This window comes from Oncorhynchus mykiss, chromosome 2, assembly GCF_013265735.2.
Source record: "Oncorhynchus mykiss isolate Arlee chromosome 2, USDA_OmykA_1.1, whole genome shotgun sequence".
NCBI classification, from domain to species: Eukaryota; Metazoa; Chordata; class Actinopteri; order Salmoniformes; family Salmonidae; genus Oncorhynchus; species Oncorhynchus mykiss.
Window position 1 is genome coordinate 35,584,296 of NC_048566.1, and position 15,412 is coordinate 35,599,707.

Below are 15,412 nucleotides of genomic sequence, written 5' to 3' on the forward strand. Positions count from 1 at the left end.
TTGTTCCTGTACCCAAGAAGGCAAAGATAACTGAACTAAATGACTACTGCCCCATAGCACTCTCTTCTATTATCATGAAGTGTTTTGACAGACTAGTTAAGGCCACCTTACCTGCCATCCTAGACCCACTTCAGTTTGCATACTGCCCCAACAAGTCCACAGATTATGTAATCGCCATCACACTGCACACTGCCCTATCCCATCTGGACAAAAATAACACCAATGTAAGAATGTTGTTCATTGACTACAGCTCAGCATTCAACACCATAGTACCCTCCAAGCTCATCATCAAGCTGTCGAACTGCTTTGCTTTATCTTGGCCAGGTCGCAATTGTAAATGAGAACTTGTTCTCAACTTGCCTACCTGGTTAAATAAAGGTAAAATAAAATAAAATAAAAAAAGCTGGATGCCCTGGGTCTCAACCCCGCCCTGTGCAACTGGGTCCTGGACTTTCTGACGGGCTGCCCCCAGGTGGTGAAGGTAGGAAACAACATCTCCACTTTGCTGACTCTCAACACTAGGGCCCCACAAGGGTGTGTGCTCAGCCCTCTACTGTACTCCCTGTTCACCCTCGACTGCATGGCCATGTACGCCTCCAGCTCAATCATCAACTTTTCAGACAACACAACAGTAGTGGGCCTGATCACCAACAACGATGAGACAGTCTACAGGGAGGAGGTGAGGGCATTCGGAGTATGGTGTCAGGAAAACAACCTCTCACTCAACGTCAACAAAACAGAGGAGATGATTGTGGGCTTTAGGAAACAGCAGAGGGAGCACCCCCCGAACCACATCAAAGGCCCGGTGGAGAAGGTGGAAAGTTTTAAGTTCCTGGGCGTACACATCACAGACAAACTGAAATGGTCCACCCACACAGACAGTGTGGTGAAGAAGGCGCAGCAGCGCCTCTTGAACCTCAGGAGGCTGAAGAAATTTGGCTTGTCACCTAAAACCCTGACAAACTTTTACAGATGCACAATCGAGAGCATCCTGTTGGGCTGTATCACAGCCTGGTACGGCAACTGCACCGCCCTCAACCGCAAGGCTCTCCAGAGAGTGGTGTGGTCTGAACGCATCACCAGGGAAAACTAGATAATAAAAAAAGATAATCAAGGACAACAACCACCCAAGCCATTGCCTGTTCACACCATTATCACCCAGAAGGCGAGGTCAGTACAGGTGCATCAAAGCTGGGACCGAGAGATGGAAAAACAGCTTCTATCTCAAGGCCATCAGACTGCTAAACAGCAATCATTAACTCAGAGAGGCTGCTGCCGACATTGAGACCCAATCACTAGACACTTTAATAAATGCCACTTTAAATAATGCCACTGTAATAATTTGTACATATCTTACATTACTCATGCCACATGTATATACTGTATTTTATACCATCAACTGCACCTTGCCTATGCCGCTCGGCCATCGCGCATCCATATACTTACAGTATACAGTGCCTTGCGAAAGTATTCGGCCCCCTTGAACTTTGCGACCTTTTGCCACATTTCAGGCTTCAAACATAAAGATATAAAACTGTATTTTTTTTGTGAAGAATCAACAACAAGTGGGACACAATCATGAAGTGGAACGACATTTATTGGATATTTCAAACTTTTTTAACAAATCAAAAACTGAAAAATTGGGCGTGCAAAATTATTCAGCCCCCTTAAGTTAATACTTTGTAGCGCCACCTTTTGCTGCGATTACAGCTGTAAGTCGCTTGGGGTATGTCTCTATCAGTTTTGCACATCGAGAGACTGAATTTTTTTCCCATTCCTCCTTGCAAAACAGCTCGAGCTCAGTGAGGTTGGATGGAGAGCATTTGTGAACAGCATTTTTCAGTTCTTTCCACAGATTCTCGATTGGATTCAGGTCTGGACTTTGACTTGGCCATTCTAACACCTGGATATGTTTATTTTTGAACCATTCCATTGTAGATTTTGCTTTATGTTTTGGATCATTGTCTTGTTGGAAGACAAGTCTCTGTCCCAGTCTCAGGTCTTTTGCAGACTCCATCAGGTTTTCTTCCAGAATGGTCCTGTATTTGGCTCCATCCATCTTCCCATCAATTTTAACCATCTTCCCTGTCCCTGCTGAAGAAAAGCAGGCCCAAACCATGATGCTGCCACCACCATGTTTGACAGTGGGGATGGTGTGTTCAGCAGCTGTGTTTCTTTTACGCCAAACATAACGTTTTGCATTGTTGCCAAAAAGTTCAATTTTGGTTTCATCTGACCAGAGCACCTTCTTCCACATGTTTGGTGTGTCTCCCAGGTGGCTTGTGGCAAACTTTAAACACCACTTTTTATGGATATCTTTAAGAAATGGCTTTCTTCTTGCCACTCTTCCATAAAGGCCAGATTTGTGCAATATACGACTGATTGTTGTCCTATGGACAGAGTCTCCCACCTCAGCTGTAGATCTCTGCAGTTCATCCAGAGTGATCATGGGCCTCTTGGCTGCATCTCTGATCAGTCTTCTCCTTGTATGAGCTGAAAGTTTAGAGGGACGGCCAGGTCTTGGTAGATTTGCAGTGGTCTGATACTCCTTCCATTTCAATATTATCGCTTGCACAGTACTCCTTGGGATGTTTAAAGCTTGGGAAATCTTTTTGTATCCAAATCCGGCTTTAAACTTCTTCACACCTGCCTGGTGTGTTCCTTGTTCTTCATGATGCTCTCTGCGCTTTTAACGGACCTCTGAGACTATCACAGTGCAGGTGCATTTATACGGAGACTTGATTACACACAGGTGGATTGTATTTATCATCATTAGTCATTTAGGTCAACATTGGATCATTCAGAGATCCTCACTGAACTTCTGGAGAGAGTTTGTTGCACTGAAAGTAAAGGGGCTGAATAATTTTGCACGCCCAATTTTTCAGTTTTTGATTTGTTAAAAAAGTTTTAAATATCCAATAAATGTCGTTCCACTTCATGATTGTGTCCCACTTGTTGTTGATTCTTCACAAAAAAATACAGTTTTATATCTTTATGTTAGAAGCCTGAAATGTGGCAAAAGGTCGCAAAGTTCAAGGGGGCCAAATACTTTCGCAAGGCACTGTATGTACATATTCTCATTCACCCCTTTAGATTTGGAACTAGAAGCACAAGCATTTCGCTACACTCGCATTAACATCTGCTAACCATGTGTATGTGACAAATACATTTGATTTGATTTTGATTTTGATTTGTGTGTCTTAGGTAGTTGTTGTGGAATTGTTAGATATTACTGCAGTGTCGGAACTAGAAGCATAAGCATTTCGCTAAAATCTCATTAACATCTGCTAACCATGTGTATGTGACCAATGACATTTGATTTGATGTCGGTGCGCTGTCAGTGTTTCTTGTTTTGTTAATTTATTATTCAATGTATTCACTCCCTGAACTTGCTTCCCGACTCTCAGCGTACACCGTTACCAAAAAAGTGTTAAACAAATAAAAATATATTTTAGATTCTTCAAAGTAGCCACCCTTTGCCTTGATGACAGCTTTGCTCACTCTAGGCATTCTCTCAACCAGCTTTGTGAGGTAGTCACCTGGAATGCATTTCAATTAACAGGTTTGCCTTGTTAAAAGTGCATTTGTGGAATTTATTTCCTTCTTAATGTGTTTGTGCCAATCAGTTGTGTTGTGACAAGGTAGGGGTGGTATACAGAAGATAGCCCTATTTGGTAAAATACCAAGTCCATATTATGGCAAGAACAGAACAGCCCATCATTACTTCAAGACATGAAGATCAGTCAAACAGGATCATTTCAAGAAATTTTAACGTTTCTTCAAGTGCAGTTGCAAAACCCATCAAGCGTTATGATGAAACTGGCTCTCATGAGGACAACCACAGGAAAGGAAGACCCAGAGTTACCTCTGCAGCAGAGGATAAGTTCATTAGAGTTAACTGCACCTCACATTGTAGCCCAAATAAATGCTTCACAGAGTTCAAGTAACAGACACATCTCAGCATCAACTGTTCAGAGGAGACTGTGTGAATCAGGCCATCATGGTCGAATTGCTGCAAAGAAACAACTACTAAAGGACACCAATAACTTGCTTGGGCCAAGAAACACGAGCAATGGACATTAGACCGGTGGAACTCTGTCCTTTAGTCTGATGAGTCCAAATGTGAGATTTTTGGTTCCAACCACCATGTCTTTGTGAGATGCAGAGTAGGTGAATGGATGAACTCTGCATGTGCGGTTCCCACTATGAAGCAAGTAGGAGGAGGTGTGATGGTGTGTTGCTGGTGAAACTGTCAATTATTTATTTTGAATTCACCACAGCATTCTGCAGCGACGCGCCATCCCATCTGGTTTGCGCTTAGTGGGACTATCATTTGTTTTTCAACAAGACAATGACCCAACACACCTCCAGGCTGTGTAAGGTATATTTGACCAAGAAGGAGAGTGATGGAGTGCTGCATCAGATGACCTGGCCTCCACAATCACCCGACCTCAATCCAATTGAGTTGGGCTGCAGAGTGAAGGAAAAACAGCCCACAAGTGCTCAGCATATTTTTGATTTAACTAGGCAAGTCAGTTAAGAACATTCTTATTTACAATGATGGCCTACCCCGGCCAAACCCTAACGACACTGGGCCAATTGTGTGCCACCATATCACGGCCGGTTGTGAAAGAGCCCGGAATTGAGCCAGGGTCTGTAGTGACGCCTCTAGCACTGAGATGTAGTGTCTTAGACTGCTGCGCCACTCGGGAGGAGTGAGAACTCCTTCAAGACTGTTGGAAAAGCATTCCAGGTGAAGCTGATTGAGAGAATGCCAAGAGTGTGCAAAGCTGTCATCAAGACAAAGTGTGGCTACTTTGAAGAATCTAAAATACATTTTGATTTCTTTAACACTTTTTTGGTTAAGTGTTGTTTCATGGTTTTGATGTTTTCACTATTATTCTACAACGTACAAAATAGTAAAAATAAGAAAAAATATAAAAATACATATTGTATCCATTATCTTTTGCAGATGTTCCAAGAAACACTCAGATCAACCACATTGGAGATTCCCACGACAACCAGGTGAAAGCAGGCTCTCAGCTGTATCTCAACTGTACAGCTGATGCCCATCCTGCTCCCAGTGTCTACCCTTGGTGCCACAGTAGTAGAGTATTACCACGGAGACTACGCTCCCACACAGGCCACACACAGACCCTACTCTGGGATAGGGTGGGCATAACAGACGAAGGGTGTTACATGTGTAGTGCCACCAATGACATTGGCACGGGACAGAACAGCAGCATGTCATGCTTCAGTGTTCTATGTGAGTATTATTCATCACAGCTGTAATATCTGTTCTTATTGTATAAATGTATCCAGATCTCAAATCAGCCTCCTCTTACTCGATATCTGAGCATTGCTCTTTCCCCTCTCAAAAGAACAGCTAATAGATTTTTATTTGATTTGATTTATTTCACCTTTATTTAACCAGGTTGGCCAGTTGAGAACAAGTTCTCATTTACAACTGCGACCTGGCCAAGATAAAGCAAAGCAGTGACACAAAAACAACAAAACAGAGTTACACATAAACAGATGTACAGTCAAAAACACAATAGAAAAATCTATGTACAGTGTGTGCAAATGTAGAAGAGTAGGGAGGTAAGGCAATAAATAGGCCATAGAGGCTAAATAATTACAATTTAACATTAACACTGGAGTTATACATGTGCAGATGATGATGTGCAAGTAGAGATACTGTGGTGCAAAAGAGCAAGAGGATAAATAACAATATGGGGATGAGGTAGTTGGGTGTGCTATTTACAGATTTTTTGTGTACAGGTACAGTGATCGGTAAACTGCTCTGACAGCTGATGCTTAAAGTTAGAGAGGGAGATAAGACTCCAGCTTCAGTGATTTTTGGAACTCGTTCCAGTCATTGGCAGCAGAGAACTGGAAGGAAGGAAGGCCAAAGGAAGTGTTGGCTTTGGGGATGACCAGTGAAATATACCTGCTGGAGCGCATGCTACAGGTGGGTGTTGCTATTGTGACCAGTGAGCTGAGATAAGGTGGGGATTCACCTAGCAAAGACTTATAGATGACCTGGAGCCAGTGGGTTTGGCAACGTAAATGTAGTGAGGGCCAGCCATCGAGAGCGTACAGGTTGCAGTGGAGGGTAGTATATGGGGCTTTGGTGACAAAACGGATGGCACTGTGATAGACTACATCCAGTTTGCTGAGTAGAGTGTTGGAGGCTATTTTGTAAATGACATCGCCGAAGTCAAGGATTGGTAGGATTGTCAGTTTTACAAGGGTATGTTTGGGAGCATGAGTGAAGGAGGCTGTGTTGAGAAAAAGGAAGCCAATTCTAGATTTAATTTTGGATTTGAGATGCTTTGTGTGACTCTGGAAGGAGAGTTTACAGTCTAACCAGACACCAAGGTATTTGTAGTTTTCCACATATATTAAGTCAGAACCGTCTAGAGTAGTGATGCTAGTCTGGCGGTCGGGTGCGGGCAGCAATCAGTTGAAGAGCATGCACTTAGTTTTACTAGCATTTAAAAGCAGTTGGAGGCCACAGAATAAGTTTTGTATGGCACTGAAGCTCGTTTGGAGGTTTGTTAGCACTGTGTCCAAAGAAGGGCCAGATGTTTACTGAATGGTGTCGTCTGCGTAGAGGTGGATCAGAGAATCACCAGCAGCAAAAGCAACATCATTGATATATACAGAGAAAAGAGTCGTCCCAAGAATTGAACCCTGTGGCACCCCCATAGAGACTGCCAGATGTCCGGACAACAGGCCCACTTGACACACTGAACTCTATCTGAGAAGTAATTGGTGAACCAGGCATGGCAGTCATTTGAGAAGCCAAGGCTATCGAGTCTGCCGATAAGAATGCGGTGATTGACAGAGTCGAAAGCCTTGGCCAGGTCAATGAAGACGGCTGCACAGTACTGTCTTTTATCAATGAAGGTTATGATATCGTTTAGGACCTTGAGCGTGGCTGAGGTGAACCCATGACCAGCTCGGAAACCAGATTGCATAGTGGAGAAGGTACGGTGGGATTCAAAATGATCAGTAATCTGTTTGTTAACTTGGCTTTCAAAGATTTTAGAAAGGCAGGGCAGGATGGATATAGGTCTGTAACAGTTTGGGTCTAGAGTGTATCCCCCTTTGAAGAGGGGGATGACTGCAGCAGCTTTACAATCTTTGGGGATCTAAGATGATACGAAAGAGAGGTTGAACAGGCAAGTAATAGGGGTTGCAACAATTTTGACGGATAATTTTAGAAAGAGAGGGTCCAGATTGTCTAGCCCAGCTGATTTGTAGGTATCCAGATTTTGCAGCTCTTTCAGAACATCAGCTGTCTGGATTTGGGTGAAGGAGAAGTGGGGGAGGGGCTTGGGCAAGTTGCTGCAGGGGGTGCTGAGCTGTTGGCCAGGGTAATGGTAGCCAAGTGGAAAGCATGGCCAGCTGTAGAAAAATGCTTCTTGAAATTATCAATTATCGTAGAACTATCGGTGGTGACAGTGTTTCCTAGCCTCAGTGTAGTGGGCAGCTGGGAGAAGGAACTCTTATTAGGAGCTTTGGAATTAGTGCTACAGGATGCACATTTCTGTTTGAATAAGCTAGCCTTAGCTTTCCTAACTGACTGAATATATTGGTTTCTGACTTCCCTGAAAAGTTGCATATCACGGGGGCTATTCGATGCTAATGCGGAACGCCAAAATATGTTTTTGTGCTGGTCAAGGGCAGTCAAGTCTGGGGTGAACCAAGGGATATATCTGTTCTTAGTTCCACATTTGTTAAATGTGGCATGCTTATTTAGATGGTGAGGAAAGCACTTTTAAAGAGCAACCAGGCATCCTCTACTGACGGGATGAGGTCAATATCCTTCCAGGATACCCGTGCCAGGTCGATTAGAAAGGCCTGCTCGCTGAAGTGTTTTTAGGGAGCGTTTGACAGTGATGAGGTGTGGTCGATTGACCGCTGACCCATTACACACTCAGGCAATGAGGCAGTGATCACTGAGATCCTGGTTGAAGACAGCAGAGGTGTATTTGGAGGGCAAGTTGGTCAGGATGATATCTAAGAGGGTGCCCATGGTTACGGATTTGGGGTTCTACCTGGTAGGTTCCTTGATAATTTGTGTGAGATTGAGGGCATCTAGCTTTGATAGTAGGACGGCTGGGGTGTTAAGCATGTCCCAGTTTAGGTCACCTAACAGTACGAACTCTGAAGATAGATGGAGGGCAATCAATTCTCATATGGTGTCCAAGGCACAGCTTGGGCTGAAGGGGGTCAAAAACAAGCGGCAACGGTGAGAGATTTGTTTCTGGAAAGGTGGATTTTTTTTTTTTTTTAAATTAGAGGCTCGAATTGTTTGGGCACAGAACTGGATAGTAAGACAGAACTATGCAGGCTATCGCTGCAGTAGATTGCAACTCCGCCCCCTTTGGCAGTTCTATCTTGTTGGGAAATGTTATAGTTAGGGATGGAAATTTCTGCATTTTTGGTGGCTTTCCTACGCCAGGATTCAGACACGGCAAGGACATCCGGGTTGGCGGAGTGTGCTAAAGCAGTGAATGAAACAAACTTAGGGAGGAGGCTTCCAATGTTAACATGCATGAAACCAAGGCTTTTACAGTTACAGAAGTCAACAAATGAGAGTGCCTGGGGAATGGGAGTGGTGCAGGAGGCTGCAGGGCCTGGGTTAACCTCTACATCACCAAGGAACAGAGGAGGAGTAGGATAAGGGAACAGCTAAAGTCTATAAGAACTGTCCGTCTAGTGCATTCGGAACAGAGAGTAAAAGGAGCAGATTTCTGGGCGCGGAAGAATAGATTCAAGGCATAATGTACAAACAAGTGTATGGTAGGATGTGAGTACAGTGGAGATAAACCTAGGCATTGAGTGATGATGAGAGAGGTTTTTCTCTAGAGGCACCAGTTAAACCAGGTGAGGTCACCGCATGTGTGGGGGGGTGCTTAACTAGCAGTATTGCTAGTTAAGCAATATTGGGCAGGGCTGGAGGCTCTACAGTGAAATAAGACAATAACCACTAACCAAAACAGCAATAGACGAGGCATATTGACATGAGGGAGAGGCATGTGTAGCCGAGTGATCATCGGGTCCAGTGAGTAGCAATAGACAAGTAGGGAGCCAATTCAGTAGTGCTGCTACGCTAGGCGAGCTGGAGACATGGTGATTCAGACAGCTGGCGGGCCGGAGCTAGCAGATTGGCATCCGGGGACGTCGCAACGGAAGAGCCTGTTAAAACCACCTCGGACGGTTACGTCGGTAGACCAGTCATGATGGATAGGCTAGGCTCTGTGTAAAGGGTCCAGGCCTATTGGCAAACAAAAGTATTTTAGCCCAAGAATTGGCTGATGAACCTCTTCGGCTAGCTGGGAGATTGGCCTCACTCGAGGCTAGCTCCAGGCTATCTGATGCTTGCTTCGGGACAGAGACGTTAGCCAGGAGTAGCCTCTCGGATAGCAGCTAGCTAGCTGTGATGATCCGGTGTAAAGATGCAGAGCTTGCGGTAGGAATCCGGAGATGTGGTTGAGAAAAAGCAGTCCAATATGCTCTGGGTTGATATCACGCTGTGCATACGGGCAGGAATTGACCGGGCTGAGGCTGGCTGATGTCCGAGTTAACGGTGATGGCCGCTAGCAGTGGGTAACTGACTACTAGCTAGTAGCTAGTTAGCTGGCTAGCTGCTGGTGGGGGTTCCAGTTCTAAAGTATAAAAATAGCAGATCCATTCCACTTTTGGTGAGGCGGGTTGTAGGAGAGTATGTTCAGTCCATAGATGGAAATTGAGATTAAAAATATATGCGAAATATATACGAAGAAAACAATGTACACACTGGATGGGATGGGACAAGACAAAAACAGACGTCCGACTGCTACGCCATCTTGGACTAAGAAAAATTCAGATAAATAGATATTATATAAGATATTTTGGTTGGCTTATTCATGGGGACTTTTTATACATGGCAGCCTCTATATTCATGTTTGTGTTCATATTTGAAACGTGTATATTTGAACAGGTGGTTATTTCAAAACTCTCCTCCTCTCCACAAATCAAATCAAAATCAAATCAAATGTATTTATACAGCACTTCATCAGCTGATATCTCAAAGTGCTGTACAGAAACCCAGCCTAAAACCCCAAACAGCAAGCAATGCAGGTGTAGAAGCATGGTGGCTAGGAAAAACTCCCTGGAAAGGCCAAAACCTAGGAAGAAACCTAGAGAGGAACCAGGCTATGAGGGGTGGCCAGTCGTCTTCTGGCGGTGCCGGGTGGAGATTATAACAGAACATGGCCAAGATGTTCAAATGTTCATAAATGACCGGCATGGTCAAATAATAATAATCACAGTAGTTGTCGAGGGTGCAGGAAGTCAGCACCTCAGGAGTAAATGTCATTTGGCTTTTCATAGCCGATCATTAAGAGTATCTCTACCACTCCTGCTGTCTTTAGAGAGTTGAAAACAGCAGGTCTGGGACAGGTAGCACGTCCGGTGAACAGGTCAGGATTCCATAGCCGCAGGCAGAACAGTTGAAACTGGAGCAGCAGCACGGCCATGTGGACTGGGGATAGCAAGGAGTCATCATGCCAGGTAGTCCTGAGGCATGGTCCTAGGGCTCAGGTCCTCCAAGAGAGAGAAAGAAAGAGAGAAAGAGAGAGAGCATACTTAAATTTACACAGGACACCGGATAAGACAGGAGAAGTACTCCAGATATAACAAACTGACCCTAGCCCCCCGACACATAAACTACTGCAGCATAAATACTGGAGGCTGAGACAGGAGGGGTCAGGAGAGACTGTGGCCCCATCCGATGATGGGCCAAACAGGAAGGATATAACCCCACCCACTTTGCCAAAGCACAGCCCCCACACCACTAGAGGGATATCTTCTTAAACTTACCATCCTGAGACAAGGCCGAGTATAGCCCACAAAGATCTCCGCCACGGCACAACCCAAGGGGGGGGGGGGGGAGCCAACACAGACAGGAAAATCACATCAGTGACTCAACCCACTCAAGTGACGCACCCCTCCTAGGGACGGCATGAAAGAGCACCAGTAAGCCAGTGACTCAGCCCCTGTAATAGGGTTAGAGGCAGGGAATCCCATTGGAAAGTGGGGAACCGGCCAGCCAGAGACAGCAAGGGCGGTTCGTTGCTCCAGAGCCTTTCCGTTCACCTTCACATTCCTGGGAATCAATGATGATACAGGTCTTAAAAACCATCCTTCAAAATGTGAAATTGATTGTATGCATACAGTAACACAGTATGTAACAACATTTTGGTGGCATTGGCATTTAGTCACAGTTCTACACAAAATGCCAGACTGTAGCCAAAATGTCGGAATGGTCCACTATTGACACACTTCTCTTTTTACCATGTCTCCTCCCTCTCTTCTCTCACCACAGGAAGTGTCTTCCATGTCCTCCCTCGTCCTTCGTTTCTGCTGTGTTCCGCTTGTTCTTTTACTCATCTTTTTGGTCTACACGTGAGTCCTCCTTCAACACTCACTCATGTCACTCCTCTTATTTATAAAATGCATATATTTCTTAATCATACCTGTTGACTACAGTTAGTAATGACTGGAAACTCACCACAACACCACTGTTTGTGTGAAATGTCCACTTTTTGTTTAGCGTTTTTTCAGACACAAGAGAAACAAATCGCAGGGGACATCAAATAAACTGCCATGTTGTGTTCACTTTGGTTTTCTGGTACTGTTGCATTTCACAAATACCGCATTGTTCTCTTCTATTTATTCTGTAGTTCATTTTGTGAAAACTCCTAGTTAATTGTACATGTTTGTGTGTGTGTTTGTGTGTGTGTGTACACCTATGCCTGTGTGTCTTCTTACTTGGGTGTGTGTCATTGTCAGGGCTGGCGTAATGGCACAAGTGAGAACCTGGTGAGTGAAGGGGGTGCAGCAGCATCAGACCCCCCGGGGAGCAGCAGAGATCAGCTGTGACCAGACGGCCCGTACCACCCAGAGCCCTTACCCCAACCGCAGCATCCCCATCCCAGCAGGACGTTGGGTCCAGACAGCACGTAAGAGCATCAGGCATGGTGTCACACAGACAAGAACACACTGTAGACAAACACACATAAGCACCCACGTTTGCATGCACACACACACACAGACACACACGTCTGGATGGGGAGACATACGCAAGTCTCAATGAGTTCATTTAGCAGGCCTCCCTCACTCACAATGGCATTCCATTATACTAGTTACTGTGGATCACCACTACTTTCTGTCTCAGTTTGAACATCTAAAGGAATATATATAGTCCTGTCAGCCTTGGCAGAGTGATTCAATTTGTTTGTTATTTCTTTAAAGGTTGACCTCTGACATGTACACTGTGTAGTGTTCTGAAGGTACCAGGTGGAAAGCAGGTGAGAGAAATAAAAAAATGTTTTTGAAGGGGTTAAATATGGAAGAAAGAGGCCTTTATATGCTGTATATACTGTAGCTCTATAGTCAATCAATGACTATTTACAATCATTCAGTATTCAGTACTCAGTAAGTCATGAATGACTGAGCATAGCATATACATTGTACAGTTATGAATGAAGGGATGAATGAACTATTTCAATACTTGACATCATTTAAATGCAATCCGTCTAATTTATTCAGGGTCTTTCACCTAGCCATCCAATCAGAAACAAAGATGGACACACAGGACATACGCAGGAACATGAAGTCAACTATGCCTCTCTGCAATTCAGGGGCCAGGAGATGTAAGATTGACAATTTTTCTGAGAATGTGAGGAACCAGAATAGGTTCAAATTAAAACACATCACATTGGCATCCCGAGTGGTGCAGCGTTCTAAGGCATTGCAGATCTGGGTTCCATCCCGGGCTGTGTTGAAGCCGGTCGCGACCAGGAGACCATGAAGTGGCGCACAATTGGCCCAGTGTCTTTAGGGTAGGGTTTGGCCAGCCGGGATGTCCTTGTCCCATCGCGCTCTAGTGACTCCTTGTAGCTGCCGGGTGCATGCACGCTGAATTCGGTCTCCAGCTGTACAGTGTTTCCTCTGTCACGCTGGCTTCAGGGTTATGCGAGCAGTGTGTCAAGATTCAGTGCAGCTTGGCGGGGTCGTGTTTCGGAGGATGCATGGCTCTCGACCTTCGCCTCTCCCGAGTCAGTACGGGAGTTGCAGCGATGAGACAAGACTGTAACTACCAATTGGATATCACTAAAAAGGGGTAAAAAGTACCAAAAAATTATTATAATAATAATAATACTTTTTTACATTGACAGCTACAGTACGGTATCCATTTTAGTGCACCCCCAGGCTCAAGCCTAACTTTTTGAGGCTGATGGTGTCCTAAAATGGACACCATACTAAAGTACCATAGAGAGCATTCTTCAGTCATTCCAAACAGTGAATGCATATGATGTGGGAAAACATACAAATGACCGAAAATACATCATACATTTATACGTATTATCCTACACTAATGTAGTAATGTATTGAAACCACTACTGTAGTAGTCGACCAAAACGTACATAGGGAAATAACCTGATGCGACAACAAATATGAGTCAAACGCTTACAATGACACAACTTGTCTTCCAGGGGTAGCTTGGGTCCTAGAGACCAAGCGAGAGAGGGTGACGTCAATGCTAAGGATGCCAAGCCAAAGCTGAAGGAAAAGGTCAGTCAACTGTAATAACAAATGTGTAAAACAAAACAATGGGCAACATCACACATTAGCCCTTATGCCATGAAGTTACACAGTAACTTCTTTGATCACCAGAATGTTATTATTCAGCTTTACACTGTAACTGCAGCTAAGATATGCCTGCATATAATAATGAGTGCTTTTTAAGGAAACTTGTCAAATTATGATTCAATTTAATTATTTGAATAGTTACTCTGTAACTATGTAACCACATGTCAGCTCAACTGAATATAAAGTTAAACTGAACATTTTGAATGGAAACTTTGAAGTGATGTGTCATAATCACTTTGTTGCAAATATACTAACAAACCAAAACGGCACTGTTACTGTCACGACTCCCGCCGAAGTTGGCTCCCCTGCCTGTTCGGACAGTGCTCGGCGGTCGTCGTCACCGGCCTACTAGCCGCCACCGATCCCTTTTTCCTTTTCTGTTAGTTTAGTCTTATTAGTTGCACCTGTTCCTATTTGTGTTTTCTTGATTTTCTCGTCTATTTAAGCTTGTTAGGCCCGCTCTAGTTTGTGCGGGATTATTTTGTGGTCATGTTTAGTGTTGGATGTGGTTTTGTGCTCTGGACCGTTTTACCCTGTGTTTTGAGTTGGTCAGTGTTTTCCGCCCTGTGTTTGGGCATGACCGTTTGTGCCGGAATAAATTACCTAGTTTTCTTGAACCCTCTGCTCTCTGCACCTGACTCCTACCTTCCACTCCATGACAGAGCAGCCGCACCTCCTCTCCCATCGATGAAGGAGAGGGTCCTCCATCACACCACCATTCTTCACCGGATTGGGTCGGCTATGGATCCGATGATGGAGAGGATGGACCGATGGGAGAGGAGTGGCCTTCCTACCTCTCCTCCAGTGCCCCTTCCACCAGCACCACCTACCCCTGCTTCAGCGTCCGGCTCCGGTGCCCTGCGTCTGGCGCTCCCCAGGGAGTACGATGGGACGGCGGCTGGGTGTCAGGGGTTTCTCCTACAACTGGAGTTGTACCTAGCTACCGTTCGTCCGACTGCCTCAGGGGAGGAGAGCATGAGCGTCCTCGTCTCCTGTCTGACTGGGTGAGCCTGGAGTGGGCCAACGCAGGGTGGAATGGCCCAGACTCGGCGAGATATCACTACCCCCGAGTTCACCCGCCGATTCCGGGCTGTGTTCGACCACCCACCGGAGGGCCGAGCGGCGGGTGAACGGCTGTTCCACCTGCGACAGGAGACGAGGAGCACGCAGGACTTTGCACTGGAGTTCAGGACCTTGGCCGCAGGGTCGGGGTGGAACGACAGGGATTTGATGGACCACTACCGTTGTAGCCTCAGGGAGGACGTCCACAGGGAGCTAGCGTGTCGGGACACCACCATCTCCCTGGATGAACTGATTGACATGTCCATTCGTCTGGACAACCTGCTGGCTGCCCGCGGGCGTCAGAACGGGCCCTGTGGATTCCACCTCCAGGCCCTCCTGCTCCCATCCCCATGGAGTTAGGGGGGGCTGCATCGAGGGGGACCGGAGGAGGAGTTTCCTCCTGCACCAGTTGTGGTCGGTGAGGACACACTGCCGATCGGTCCTGGAAGAGCTCGTCTGGGAGTCGGGAACTCAGGCAGAGCACTCCTCGTTCACCCCAGGTGAGTCAGCACCAGACTCACCCAGAGCTTCCTGTCGGCCATATGTTTTTGCTAACTTCTTTTCCTGGGTTTTCTCCCTCTCTACAGCATAAGGCGCTAGTCGATTCAGGCGCAGCTGGGAACTTCATGGATTGTGGGCT